At 39.3% G+C, this 15,093-nt stretch overlaps 1 protein-coding gene across 2 annotated transcripts in view; it reads right to left on the minus strand.

The window, feature by feature from the left end:
- The window catches only part of RB1CC1 (RB1 inducible coiled-coil 1), a 96,891-nt gene that overhangs the window by 80,917 nt on the left and 881 nt on the right, over positions 1–15,093 (minus strand).

A 15,093-nucleotide genomic window follows, 5' to 3' on the forward strand; every position in this document is an offset into this window, starting at 1 on the left:
CAGGCTACAGTATAGTGGCAGGATCACAGCTCACAGCAACCTCAACCTCCCCGGCTCAAGTGATCCTCCCACCTAAGCCTCCCAAGTAACTGGGACTATAGGCATGCACCACCACGCCCAGCTAATTTTTTTATTTTTATTTTTTTTGTAGAGATGGGGTTTCTCCATGTTGCCCAGGGTTGTCTTGAAATTTTAAAATACTAGAGAATAATTTTTTTTTTTTTTTGAGATGGACTCTCGCTCTGTCGCCCAGGCTGAAGTGCAGTCATGCCATCTCGGCTCACTGGAAGCTCCGCCTCCCGGGTTCACGCCATTCTCTCGCCTCAGCCTCCCGAGTAGCTGGGACTACAGGTGCCTGCCACCATGCCCGGCTAAAATTATGTATTTTTTAGTAGAGACAGGGTTTCACTGTGTTAACCAAGATGGTAACGATCTCCTGAATTCGTGATCCGACCCACCTCGGCCTCCCAAAGTGCTGGGATTACAGGCGTGAGTCACTGTGCCCGGCCAGAGAATAACTTCTAACAAGGCTTACAGTATATGCAAAGTGATTTTTTTTTTTTTTTTTGAGACAGTCTCACTCTGTTGCCCAGGCTGGAGTGCAGTGGTGCGATCTCAGTTCACTGCAACCTTCCTTTCCTGGTTTCAAGGGATTCTCCTGTCTCAGCCTCAGGAGTAGTTGGGACTACAGGCACCTGCCACCACGCCCAGCTAATTGTTTTGTATTTTGAGTAAGGCATGGTTTCCCCATCTTGGCTAGGCTGGTCTGGAACTCCTCACCTCAGATGACTGTCCGCCTCAGCCTCCCAAAGTGCTGAGATTACAGGCATGAACGACCGCACCCGATCTTAAATATGATTTTTTAGATGGTCAAAAAGAATGCAGAGGAAAGGAAAAAATCTAACTCTAATCTAACCCTAACCCAAAATAAGTAATAACAAGTGTCTGTAGGTACTAAATTACTCGAGTAAATACTAAATACTCCAGTAAAACATTTAGCTGCTGTCAGAATACACCACCCTCATTGGTTATAATTTGACCTAAACAGAAGGAAAAACAACTGACTGCAGAGGACCTGGTTAAAATTCTTATTCTGCCACTTACAAGTTGGGTGGTTTTAGAAAAGAAATTTATCCTAACATTCAATTTTCTTATCTCCAAAGCAGAGATAACATCTTTCTCACAGGGCTATCGCAGGGGATATCTGTTCTTCAAAATTTACAGGTCTAAAGTAACAAGAGAATGAGAAGCAGATGGAAGTATAGCTGAAACAAGACTGGCCATGAGGTGATAACAACTGAATCAATATGATGGGTACATCATAGCTCATTCTTCTATTGCCTATCTTTCTGTGTTTTTGATTTCCACAAGAATTATAAAAATGCAGCCGGGCGTGGTGGCTCATGCCTGTAATCCCAGCACTTTGGAAGGGAAGGGCAGGTGGATCACTTGAGGTCAGGAGTTCAAGACCAGGCTGGCCAACGTGGTGAAACCCTGTTTCTAGTGGGGGAAAAAAAAAATTAGCTGGACATGGTGGCGCATGCCTGTAATCCCAGCTACCTGGGAGGCTGAGGCAGGAGAATCGCTTGAACCCGGGAGGCAGAGGTTGCAGTGAGCCGAGACTGCGCCACTGTACTCTAGCCCAGGTGACAAGAGCGAAACTCTGTCTCAAAAATAAAATAAAATAAAATAAAATAAAATAAAATAAAGAAACTATAAAAATACAAAAACAGAAAGCTTATAGAACGATCCCAGTGTTTCCGCACCCACACAACAGGATAAAAATGTCTGAACGATGCCAGGAGCTGTTTCACCAAAGCAAGTCCATTTTATAAAAGGCTACTGTAAAGAACCATGTCTACTCTAATACCTACCTACTGGCACAGTGCCTATACAAGAGCTATGTGCATGCTAGAAATTACCTATATAACCGCCTGACATAATTCATGCTACACAAAAAACTTCAATTTTTTTCCCTCTACCTATTCCTCACGCTCATCTTTTCTCATATTGATGGGAAGAGGTAACTGAAACACTCTGAAGGCAGTCTTTCACTGCGGTTAAGACAGAGCTGAGAAATTTTCTTTCCCATTATGTCTCAAAGAAAATCAGCAACATGCTGGGCGCACTGGCAGCAACCTTGGGAGGCCAAGGCAGATGGATTGCTGAGCTCAAGAGTTCCAGACCAACCTGGGCAACATGGTGAGACTCCGTATCTACAAATACACAAAAAATTATCCAGATGTGGTGACGCACACCTGTAGCCCCAGTTACGGGGGGTGGGGGTGGGGGGGCACTGAGGCAGAAGGATGGCTTGAACCTGGGAGGTTGAGGCTGCAGTGAGCAGAGACTGTGCTACAGCACTCCAGCCTAGGCAACAACAGAGTAAGACTCTATCTTTAGAAAAAGCAAAAAGAAAAGAAACAAAATCAGCAATGTCTTCTTAATTAAGTCTGGACTAAGCACATCTTATTGGTCACTGGCATATCTTATTTGCGGCCAATCCATTAACATGAGCAGAGCATACAAACAATGTCTAATACACAGTGACCACCCTGTATCCATGGCAAGGCATAAACACTAAATATGCTTTACTAAATAAAGGGAAACAATTGCCAATAATGAAAATTACCGTTTCCTATAAGTGAACACGTATACACAAAAACAAACAAATGAAACTTCGATTTTGCACCAATGCCTAACCAATATAAAGGATATTCAAGATTTTCTTATTCTCAGACTACACTCTCAATCTTAATGTTTAACAACAATCACCACAGGCATGAAAAGTGAAATCTTTACTTAATTTAATTTCCCTGGACCTGTCACTGCATTAAGAGGGAGGCTGACCTAGGTGACACGAAAAGTGCCTAATTACTAAAGATTCTACAAGGTAAGTTATATAAACTGGACTCTCAAGCCAGTGGTTTAGGGAAACACAACTGGTCTCTTTCTCAAAGGGCTGTACAACCTTATGCGTATAACAATGTGCGAAGGACCAGATCTTTTTTTTTTTTTTTGAGACAGAGTTTTGCTCTTCTTGCCCAGGATGGAGTGCAATGGTGTGATCTCAGCTCACTGCAACCTCCACCTCCTGGGTTCAAGGGATTCTCTTGCTTCAGCCTCCCAAGTAGCTGTGATTACAGGCACCCGCCACCATGCCCAGCTAATTTTTGTATTTTTAGTAGAGATGGAATGTCATCATGTTGGCCAGGCTAGTCTCAAACTCCTGACCTCAGGTAATTCACCTGCCTCAGCTTCCCCAGGTGTTGAGATTACAGGCACGTGAGCCACCTTGTGCAGCCAAAAAAGCTATTTCTATCTTGAACTGTTACTTCAACCCTGGATTAATAATCTTTATGTGGTCATGTAATAATTACACAACAAGTTGTTTGTGACTTGAACCATTCAAGTTTTTTGTTGCTGTTGTTGTTGTTGTTTTATATTTCACAGATTGTACGCAGTAAGTGAATGGAAATACAGATTTTTGTGTAAGCAAAATAAAAGTTGGTCAGATTGAAATGTATGGTTTATAAAATTAAATACTCTGTATGGGTACCAGGATGAGTAAAATATACTTATTCATGCTAATGTTTTAAATTCTCTTTTTTTTTTTTTTTTTGAGATGGAGTCTAGCTCTGTTGCCCAGGCTGGAGTGCAGTGGCCGGATCTCAGCTCACTGCAAGCCCCGCCTCCCGGGTTCACGCCATTCTCCTGCCTCAGCCTCCCGAGTAGCTAGGAGTACAGGCGCCCGCCACCTCGCCCGGCTAATTTTTTTTGTATTTTAGTAGAGACGGGGTTTCACCGTGTTAGCCAGGATGGTCTCGATCTCCTGAACTCGTGATCCGCCCGTCTCGGCCTCCCAAAGTGCTGGGATTACAGGCTTGAGCCACCGCGCCCGGCCAAAATTCTCTTATTAAAAGAAATATCATATGACCTGTATAAAGACCAATTTGTGTAATCTAAGTCAAAGTTATAAAATTCTATTGAATGAATCTTCTCCAGAAGATTCATGAGCTGCATGGCTTTATTATGAGGAAAAGAAATGTAGATAAAAAAACAGGCCAGGCACAGTGGTTCATACCTGTAATTCCAGCACTTTGGGAGGTTGAGGCAGGTTCACTTGAGGTCAGGAGTTCGAGACCCACCTGGCCAACATGGTGAAACCCCATCTCTACTGAAAATACAAAAATTAGCTGAGTGTGGTCGCTCTCGCCTGTAATCTCAGCTATCAGGAGGCTGAGGCAGAAGGATCACTTGAACCCAGAAGGTGGAGGTTGCAGTGAGCCGAGATCATGCCACTACACTCCAGCTGGTTGGCAGAGTGAGACTCCATCTCAAGAAAAAAAAAAAAAAAAAAAAAGAAAAGTAAAGAAAAATAAAAAATGTAGATAAAACAATAAAACAACTTTCTTCATCAAATACACGTCTGTCTAAATTTTCATTCTCTAATCTGTAAATGGGGATATATATCATACCTACCTCCTATGGCTGTTGCAGAAAAAAGAAACCACAGTAAATAATCCATAAATGTTCTCTAGGGACAGGAAGTAACTCTATGACATAACACAAAGCACTCAAAAGCATCTGTGTAATAAACAGGGTTTCATAAGCAAATGTACTCTTGGGGTTCTACTAGCAGTACTCTAAGCAAGTGACAAGGCAGAATCCAAATAGTAACTTAGTAACAGAGAGAGACCGCATGCAGGTAGTTAATTTTCAGCAGTTTCTGTATCAGCCAATGTGTTCCCAGTATCTCATAATAAAAGAAAAAAAAAGTAATCAACTTGGTTTAATATGTTTTAACATCATACATAAATAAGTACTCTTTGGTTCCACATAAACAGTTACTAAGTATGTGTATCCTCTCTTCCACTTTATTCCCATTAAGCTATCTAATTCAGAGCTTCCTACTGCATACCGGGCTCTAACAATTACCTATCTGAGCACCTACTAGCTGCGGATTCCATCTCAGATGACACCACCAACTACATAATCTTAAGATTCTTTTAATGTTTTTATTTCTCCCCAAACCAAAAATGCTTCATAACTTCTACTCAAGTATAAGTTCCTTAGACTGACACTCCACTATTTCCTTTAATTGGGCCCCTACATGAAGCTCCACACCATTTAGGTTCATCTCCTGAAATGAGGTGAATGGATAAATGGATTTTCATGCCTCTACTCATGTCATTCCACAGCTTCCATTTTGTAACCAAGAACTCACAAATATTCTGTCGTAAAGTCTTCCTTAATGTACTGGCTGTCAGTGGTCTTGTTCCGGAAGTAATGACAGCCCATACTTCAAACTATTCAAACAAGTGTTGGTATTCAGAACATAAATAAATGCCCTGCTACACTTTTTTGCCACTTGCCAAATAACTTACATCGCCCAAGCTGTACTGCAAATGGCTAAAAAAAAAATTGGTCATGACATATTATACCTCAATGCCTAATATACTACCTAGGGATAGTAAAGAGTCAATAAATGTTTGAGGTCAAAACCATGGATAAGGACTACAGCAACCAAAACTGTAAAATCAGAAAGTTGCTCAAAGAGAATCCAAAGGAACACTGTCTCTATCTATTCACTAGACTGCATACTTTACGTTACATACTTCTATATGCTATCAAAATGATCCCATGAAGCTGAATTCTCTCCTTTGTACGTCACAATTGTTAAAAACATTCAGCAAAAAGGGACATTAGTAACCAAATACATATTTGTTCACCCTGAAATAAAAAATACTTAGGCAGAAATAAGAGGTCTGGTTTTTAGCCGTAGCTTCACATCTGCACTCCTGTGGTTTTGAGGAGTTAACCAATTTCTCTGAATCTCAGTTTCCTCATCTTAAAACATAAAAGGGTACACTAGATTATTCTTCTGATCTTCTATAAATACTCGAATCATATATTAAACATGAGTCTAACACACTGAACAAATACTAATTTTAAGAAATTTATTGTGTGCTAGTGCCGAAGAATAATCAATAGCACATTACCTGCCTTCCAAAAAGTTCAATAATAATAACATGAAGAGAGGTATGCAAAAGTTAGACTGAGAAAGAATGGACAAGAATTCACACAAAGGTGACATTAAAACATAAAAAAAATTAAAAAACATAAAAGGATATGTAAAATCAAGTTCCAACTAGGAACTGACAGTTTACCCTCACTGATCACATTACTAAAAACTTAAGAGGATAAACTTAATAAACCAATGATTTCTTTTAAGAAAACAAACATTAAAAGAAGCTAATTCTTTTATTAACTTACAACTTTGGGAATGCTTATTATGTACATGTCCCCCTAATTTATGTAAAATCCATTAAATCCTGTAAGTAGGTGAATCTCCATGATCTAGAACTAAAGTTATTGCATGTAATTGTTAAGTAAGGTAGAAGCATAGAAATCAACTGCTATTCAAGGAATTATAAAGTAACTTTATAAGCCTTATATAAATATAAGCCTAGTACATAAGTATTACTTTTCACCAAATAGTCATGATTTCCTAAAATTTGACCTGATGCTCATTTTATATAAAGTCCTTTCTTAACTTTTATAAAATGAAACCATACTTAATACTATACAAGTTAACATAAGCCAATTCTAAATTAAAAGTAACAGGTTAGTAACTCAACAACTGAAACAACATTTTCTTAAATTATTTGACCCTCTGCTTAAACAGTCTTTAGTTTCTGCACGCTAAGAATTACTATAAACTGCCTACCATATATACTGAGACTTCGTATGAGAGAACAATTGTCAAAGCATGTCAAACATACTCATAACTCACACGGTAGTTAACAAGTTAGTAGGAATCATGGTACATTAATAAACATAATGCATGAAACTGAACAGATCCAAATTGATCTTTGTATTTGCATACATACACAGGTATATCTACACAATAACAGCGAGAGTTCAAATTGGGGAGAAAGGATCAACTTTTCATGCAATGGTATTATGACAAATGGCTATCCATAACATGAAGAAAAATAAACTATCTGGAGGTACATATTCACTAACGAGAACTAAAACATCAACAAGGTACCACTTTTTACCCTTCAGGTTACTACCGATGATTAAAATAAGTGCTAAGTGTTGACAAGATTAACAGTGGGTCCACTGGAACATTTCTGACAAAAACATAAACTGGTACAACTTTTAAGGAAATTTAATCTGCCACTACGTATCAAAATTCAGAATGTACAAACCAGCAATTCTACTTCTGGGAATGTACTGGAAGCAAAGAATGAGACAAGTGTACAAAGGTATATATATATGCAATGATTTTCATTATACCATTACTTTTAAAAATGATAAATTTAAAAACTATCAATGGAGGTTGGTTAAATACATTATGCCTATAGTCCTAGCTGCTCAGGTGGTTGAGGCAGGTGGATACGGTTTGCTTGAGCCTAGGAGCTAGGTGACCCAGCAAGATCCTCTCTCTAAAAAAATAATAAATTATGACCCAACCCTATAAGGTGTCAAATTTTAGACATTTAAAAATGTTTGCTTCGATCTATACATATTGATCAGTAAGAAAAATTTATAGTGTATATTATGTGATTCTGTTTGTGAATTTTATTTTTACAACTAATGCAGAGGAGAACATATGTATATACAAACACTTAAAAAGTCTGGATCAATTTAATAGTAATCTTTTTAACACTGGCTATCTCTGGATGCCGACTTTTACTTTCTGCCACTTTCTTTAAAAATCACATTTATGATTAGATGGGAAAAAACTTATATCCATTAAAAAAAAAAAAAGACACCCTACACATTACAAAGAAATAAAGAACCTGAATTTGTTGCCCCAGAAGAGTTAGTCCTACCAAGAGAGCAAGACAAAGATTCCCACCTGCTTTCCCCATTTCAGTCCCAATCTGAGGTCCTAGGGGAGTTCTGCCCTACTCCCATTCTTGTTTTTTGTTTTTTTTTTTTTTTTGAGATGGAGTCTCGCTCTGTCACCCAGGCTGGAGTGCAGTGGGCCGGATCTCAGCTCACTGCAAGCTCCGCCTCCCAGGTTCACGCCATTCTCCTGCCTCAGCCTTCCGAGTAGCTGGGACTACAGGCGCCCGCTACCTCGCCCAGCTAGTTTTTTGTATTTTTTAGTAGAGACGGGGTTTCACGGTGTTAGCCAGGATGGTCCCGATCTCCTGACCTCGTAATCCGCCCGTCTCGGCCTCCCAAAGTGCTGGGATTACAGGTTTGAGCCACGGCGCCCGGCCCCCACTCCCATTCTAAATCTAGCCTTCCCTAAATGGTCATTCATGTTTAGTTTTCCAACTGTTTTCTTTTGTTTTCTTTTTTCTTTTTTTTTTTTAGAGACTTTCACTCAGTCACCCAGGGACTGGGTGCAGAGGCACGATCTCAGCTCATTGCAGCCTCCGTCTCCCAGGTTCAAGAGATTCTCTCTCCTCAGCCTCCAAAGTAGCTGGGATTATAGGCACCCCACCACACCCAGCTAATTTTTTTTTTATTTTTAGTAGAGACAGGGTTTCACCATGCTGGCCAGGCTGGTCTCAAACTCCTGACCTCAAGTGATCTGTCAACCTCGGCCTCTGGAAGTTCTGGGAATACAGGCATGAGTCACCACGCCCCAACTGTTAGCTTTATGTAGACAGAAGAGGGAGAATAGAACTGTGAAAAGAACATGAGATTTGGAATCAAAAGAATTGTATTCAAGTCCTGGCCCGATGTGACCTGGATTGACTTCACCTAACAAGTTTTTTCATTTGCTTACAAAAAGGAAAAAGTACCTGTCTCACATGGTTGTGGTCACAATCTAATGAATAATCTACACATATATGGAAGTTATGCAAACCATAAAGTGAAATATAAACATCAGTTACTGTTGTTAACTGATTCAGATCTCTGTTCTGAGTTCAGAACTAGCAGTAACCAATGCTACATATTTCCAACTGGAAATCCTACTGTTACCTCAAACTCAACATGTCTAAATTTAAATTCGGTGCTTTTCCTTTACATCTATTCCTAATTTATTCATTGTCAATAAACTATCATTCTACTACTGCCCCAGACTTCATTTATTTTTCTTTTCTTTCTTTTTTTTTTTTTTTAACAAACTTTCCAAAGTGACAATAGACCAGGCTTCAGTTATTTCTGTCCAAGTCCTACCCATTTTTTCCTTTCTAATCCAACCCCTCATTTTCCAATGACATAACCCATACTTAGGAGCCTGCAACTTCTTCTCTCTGCCTTTAAATCTCTATCCTGCTTAAATCCTTCCTAAATACTCCCTAACAGTTACAGCCAAGGTAGTCAGGCTGCTTCCCTCAAATATCTTCCCTAGCACCTTGCTGTTGCCTATAGCAGGGCACAAATCTGTGGTTCCTTTACAGCTACACTCTCCTTGTCACCTCTGGTTCAGTACTCAGTTTCACTTAACTGCACTATCTGCCCACCCCTCTTAGCATGTGAATTTGCCAACTTGACATAGGCTAGATTAACAATAAAAAATGGCAGACTTAGGAACAAAATTTACTTGTATTTGAATACCATCTATCTCACTGAAGCTCAGGTAACCTCTACACATCAGTTAACAATCTACAAATTGCAACAATACCTTTCAGAGAGATGAGAAGGATAGCAATAATGTACTTCAGACTCCTTTACAGTGCTAGTAATATACTAACAGCTTTAAAAATGGTGGCAATTATGACTTTAATTAAACTCCAGCACTCAAGAACTTCATAATTAACCCCAGTTTATTTTTGTAGCAGTATCATCAACTATTCCCTTAAATGACAAACCTATACCCTCACTTTACATACTCCTGCCAGGTAAAATACCCCCATCTTTGCTTATCTGAATTTTACTCATCTTTAGAAGTCCAAGTATTGCTGGGTGCCGTGGCTCAGGCCTGTAATCCCAGCACTTTGGGAGGCTGAAGGGGTGTGGATCACGATGTCAGGAGACCGAGACCATCCTGGTTAACACAGTGAAACACCGTCTCTACTAAAAATACAAAAAAATTTGCCGGGCGTGGTGGCGGGCGCCTGTAGTCCCAGTCACTCGGGAGGCTGAGGCGAGAGAATGACGTAAACCCAGAGATCGCCCCACTGCACTCCAGCCTGGGCGACAGAGTGAGACTCCGTCTCAAAACAAAAACAAAAACAAAAAACAAAAAACAAAAAACAAATAAAAGTCCAAGTATTGTCCTATTACCACTTTTGGGAAGTCTTCCCTTATCACAGGTGGCCTACAGTATTCTTTCTCCCTTCTCTGAATTTACAGAACTCTTAAGTAGTTAATATAAGATAGCAGGAATTCTCTTATCTGGGGGGGAAAAACCTATCTCTCATTATGAGGACATCTGTTCCTCCTAAATCCTCCTGGGATACAGTGGATACAGTCAGCTATAAATGAAAGGGAGAAGAGAGGTGTATTTAAAAAAACATTGATCCAACAGGGTGCGGTGGCTCATGCCACCCAGCACTTTGGGAGGCCGAGGTGGGCGGATCACCTGAGGTCGGGAGTTTGAGACCAGCCTGACCAACATGGAGAAACCCCATCTCTCCTAAAAACACAAAATTATCTGAGTGTGGCAGCGCATGCCTGTAATCCCAGCTACTCAGGAAGCTGAGGCAGGGGAATCGCTTGAACCCGGGAGTCGGAGGTTGTGGTGAGCTGAGATTGCATCACTGCACTCCAGCCTGGGCAACAAGAGTGAAACTCCATCTTAAAAAATAAAAATAAAAATATACTGACCCCAGTGCATTTGTTTCCAGATGTACAGGGATAACAACTGAATCCATATATACCCATATTTGAGGAAAAGAACCAGAAAGTATCTCACATACTCATTAAAATCTATCCAACTTATCAACTGGATATTAATTTACAATTTTCTCTTGAGAGATTACCACCACGATGATAGTCAATTATCCCAGCCTTATTGTCAACTATTCTAATATAGTCAAAACTTAGAATTAGGCTGGACACGGTGGCTCATGCCTGTAATCCTAGCACTTTGGGAGGCCGAGGTGGGTGGCTCACTTCAGGCCAGGAGTTCAAGCTTGGGCAACATGCTGAAACCCCGCCTCTACAAGAATGCAAAAATTAGTCAGCAGTGGTAGTGCGTGCCTGTAATCCCACCTACTGGGAGGCTGAGGTGGGAGGATGACCTGAGCCCAGGAAGCAGTGGTTGTAGTGAGCCTAGATCACACCATTGCACTCCTGCCTGGGGGACAAAGTAAGACTCTGCCTAAAAAAACGAAAACAAACAAAAAAACAGTATTTGCTTCTTTATATGAGAAGGTGACAGGGGACACCCCAATGACAATCTCTGACCTTCAAAACTGGACACATTCATTATTCATCCACTATTTTGGGGGCATCTAACATAAGCCAGACACTGCTAGGTGCCTGAAATACAAATATCTTCAAGATGCTTTCCAGCTGAATAGAACACATGAGACTTAGATAACCCTAAAGTGGACTAAAACCTTCAGAGAGAAAAGATGATTGGAAATAATTTTGCCTGATCTCTAGTTCTGTAAACTGCAATTATTAGCAATTCTCCCTCATTGAGGGGTCATGGGCTACTGCATCAATGGAGATAATGTCCTCCACAAATGGAGTGTCTAGGTTGTCCAGGGACTGAAAACTGGGCATCAGTCTCCCCAAATCAGATGTATTCTAATCTGATCCTACCCCTTCTCTGCCAAGAAAAAGAAAAAGAATGAAAGATGAGTAGGTCAGGCATTTTCCTAACATTTCCCTGAAAGAAAACCTTTTTCATAAAAGTTCAGACTTCCTAAATATATGCCTTGTCTATAAACTAGACAAGCAACTTCACCAAAAGAATGAAGCGAACATTTATAAAGGTAGTGCCCAAAGACAGCAAACGAGGTAAAAATAGCAGAACAGGAATACGTTTGAAACAAAAATGAAAAATACTTTGGAGTACACCCTTAAGTTTTTTTCCCTAGGTGTAAAGGAAGTATATGTGTATACTCAGGCAATATGGTTTTATAAAAATGAGGTAACACCCTACATACTACTATGGACTTTGCTTGAACTGCATAAAATAACAGAACTCTTTCTGTATCACTACATATGAATGCATTACACATTTTGGTGTCCCTATCATTTATAAAAACTACATAAAATGCATGATTTTAGTGAAAATTTTCTAGTTGTGTGTTTTATTTCATAATGGAATCTAACAGTAAAACCAAAATTATCTATATATCAAATATAGAATTATATAACACAAGGAAGATGGAGAAAAAAAGAAAATGTAGAATTAGCTGCATTCTATTAAACCAAGATTATCTATAAACATATAACAATATTAAACCAGCCTGCCCAAATCTGGCATTTGCAGTAAAACAATTACTAAAAGCCATTATATTACTATAATAATAATATGGCAGTGAATCAATATTTCAACAGGTATGCTGAACAGTTACTGAACAAGTATAATGTGTGGAATGTGAAGGAAAACATGAGTGAACAGTCTCAAATCAGTGACAAAAAAAGGAAATGGATCACAATTATTTTCATCTCCTAGCACAATTACAAGCCAATAAAATATGAGAATTCAAAAGGCAAAATCACGGGTGGAAAAAAATCATGGATGAAAAAAAAAATGGGCGAGGATTGTTATTCCACAATCCTCAAAGCACTCACTGAACAGCTATGAAAGCAGAAACAAATTAACCCAGGAAAGAGGGTACTTGGAGCCACTCAAGTACTGCATTTACAAAAAGTAATCCAACAGAACCGGAACTTTACAAAGGGATGGAAAGAAATGCCATCCTCTCAGGCCCTGAAACAATGGGGGTACAGTTTACAGTCAAATTAAGCTGATTTGGTCCATAATAAATTAAAGAATCAGAGACAAGTAATCTTTACATCCTTTTACCTATGTGAGTTAAGCAAAAACTCATCAACCTAGCACTATTCAATCTGCTTGGCTAGTCTTTTATCTATTCTACATTCTCAAAGTAATCTGCATTTGTCATTTACATCCATTAAAATTTCCAGTGGTTGCCCATTTCCTATAAATAAATATATATAGACATATACGTATTTCTTGTTCACTGTTGCATTGCTGAAGCTAAAAGAGTACGCTGCAGGGGTTCAATTAGCATTTCAGGAATAAATGAGATGAATTTGGCTTCAACTGCTTTCCAGCCATGCTGGGTTTACTTGAATTCACCTGTAGGCCTTTGCACATGCTGAATTACAGTACATTAGTTTCCTTACCATGACTTCCAAACCTGGATATGCAGAGTCCCCCAGTCTTCCAATTCTATCCCCTCTCTCATACTAGCCCAGCCTCAGTAACTTCATTTTTCTTTGTATATGCCATGTATATCAGAGCCGTTCCACTTACTGTTTCTTCCACCAAAATTCCTTTCAAGAGAGTCACACACTTACACCCCTTACTTCTCTTGGGCCTTTATTCAAAAGTCAATCAGTGGCCGGGCTTTGGGAGTCCAAGGCAGGCAGATAACCTGAGGTCAGGAGTTCAAGACCAGCCTGGCCAACATGGTAAAACCCCGTCTCTACTCAAGAATAATTACTTAAACATTTTTATGTTCCTCATGCAACTAGTTCAAAAACCCCACAGTGGTAAAAAGATAATAAAAGAATCGTGAAAGTGTGCTGAAAGGGATTGCTAGATTTTCACCTAAGTGACTTAGGCCAGTATTACTACAAAAGAAAAGTGTAACCGGAGTTAGAAAATATCATTACCTGAATGAGAACATTTTATCAGCCATTCTTTTAAAAAGATATTCATAAGACATACACATCTGCAAAGTAAAGCATGTAGGTACTCAAATATTTGCTGAATGCATGATTAAAATTTTTAAGTTAATCTTAAATAGAGTCTAAAAACTTTTCTCAGGCTAACAATCAAAATTTAGGTTCAAAATTTCGAAAACAAAAGTCTTGTGTCCTCTGCCTTTATGAACTTGATTTGCTAAGAGTAAATCTGCCATGCATCCTGATCTTGTGTTTGGCAGCAAGAGCTAAAAGAAAACTCAGGGACAAAAGTACCGCTTCATTGTCTTCCCTGTCGTCCAATAACAAACATATAAAGGATTAGGTACATAAATAATCATATCTTGATTACCATAAAAAGTTCAAAATAGACCAAATAACATTACTTTAAAAACATGAACTCCATCAATATCCACTTTCCATCAACAGAGGTTTCTACACATAAGCATTATGTGCCTAAAGCATCCCTGGCATAAAACTTTATCCAGGTTGTTTTGAACACAATCACAAACATTAAAAGACATGACAGGAATGTTATTGACAAAATATCTTCATTAGGGCTATATTCTGTTACAACAAATATAAAAAGCGAACATATTTTCACATTCCTAGCAATGGTCTGCTTATAGATCCAATAATCCAAAAAATAAAATCAGCCACCTCCCTCAGTAGTCCTTTGGCTTCTCAGAGTTTTATCTGATCAGAAGTGGAAGGACCCTCTTTTTTATCGTCTACCAAAATGTAATAACATTCTTGATTAAACACACAATTAAATCTATTTAAATGTCTTCCTAAATTGCTAACTGTCCAAACCTACGTTTAAATCATAAAAGCTTCATCAAAACATAAAAATCTAAGAAACTACACAGTAAAATGGTTAGCAAATAGGTACACTTTAAATGTTTGCAGCAGACTTGAGAACATTCCCATCTGGCTGAATGTCTCGTAGTAACGTGACTCTTTATCAACAGTGAGCACATGAGTCTTCTTTGGCACCCAGGTCTACACTACTTCAAGGTATGACCACACTTCAAAGAGTCATGATGGAAAAGACTAGATTACGAAACCATAAACAGTAAACACAGCACATCCACCAGGCGGTGGAAGAAACTATAGAGATATTCCATTCAGAAGCTGCCATTTCTACTGTTGGTTACTGTATTTTTGTTTCTACCAAGGAAGCTGTAAAATCCGCGTGCACGCCCATCTCAAATCTATCCGTGGGGCGGGCGCAGGCTGAGTCATTCCTAGGAGTAACTTTATACCGATCCTCGCACTCTGGGGTCGGGACAAAGACATCATCTCTCCGTTCCTCCCACTCGG

This window comes from Macaca mulatta, chromosome 8, assembly GCF_049350105.2.
Source record: "Macaca mulatta isolate MMU2019108-1 chromosome 8, T2T-MMU8v2.0, whole genome shotgun sequence".
Lineage (NCBI taxonomy): Eukaryota > Metazoa > Chordata > Mammalia > Primates > Cercopithecidae > Macaca > Macaca mulatta.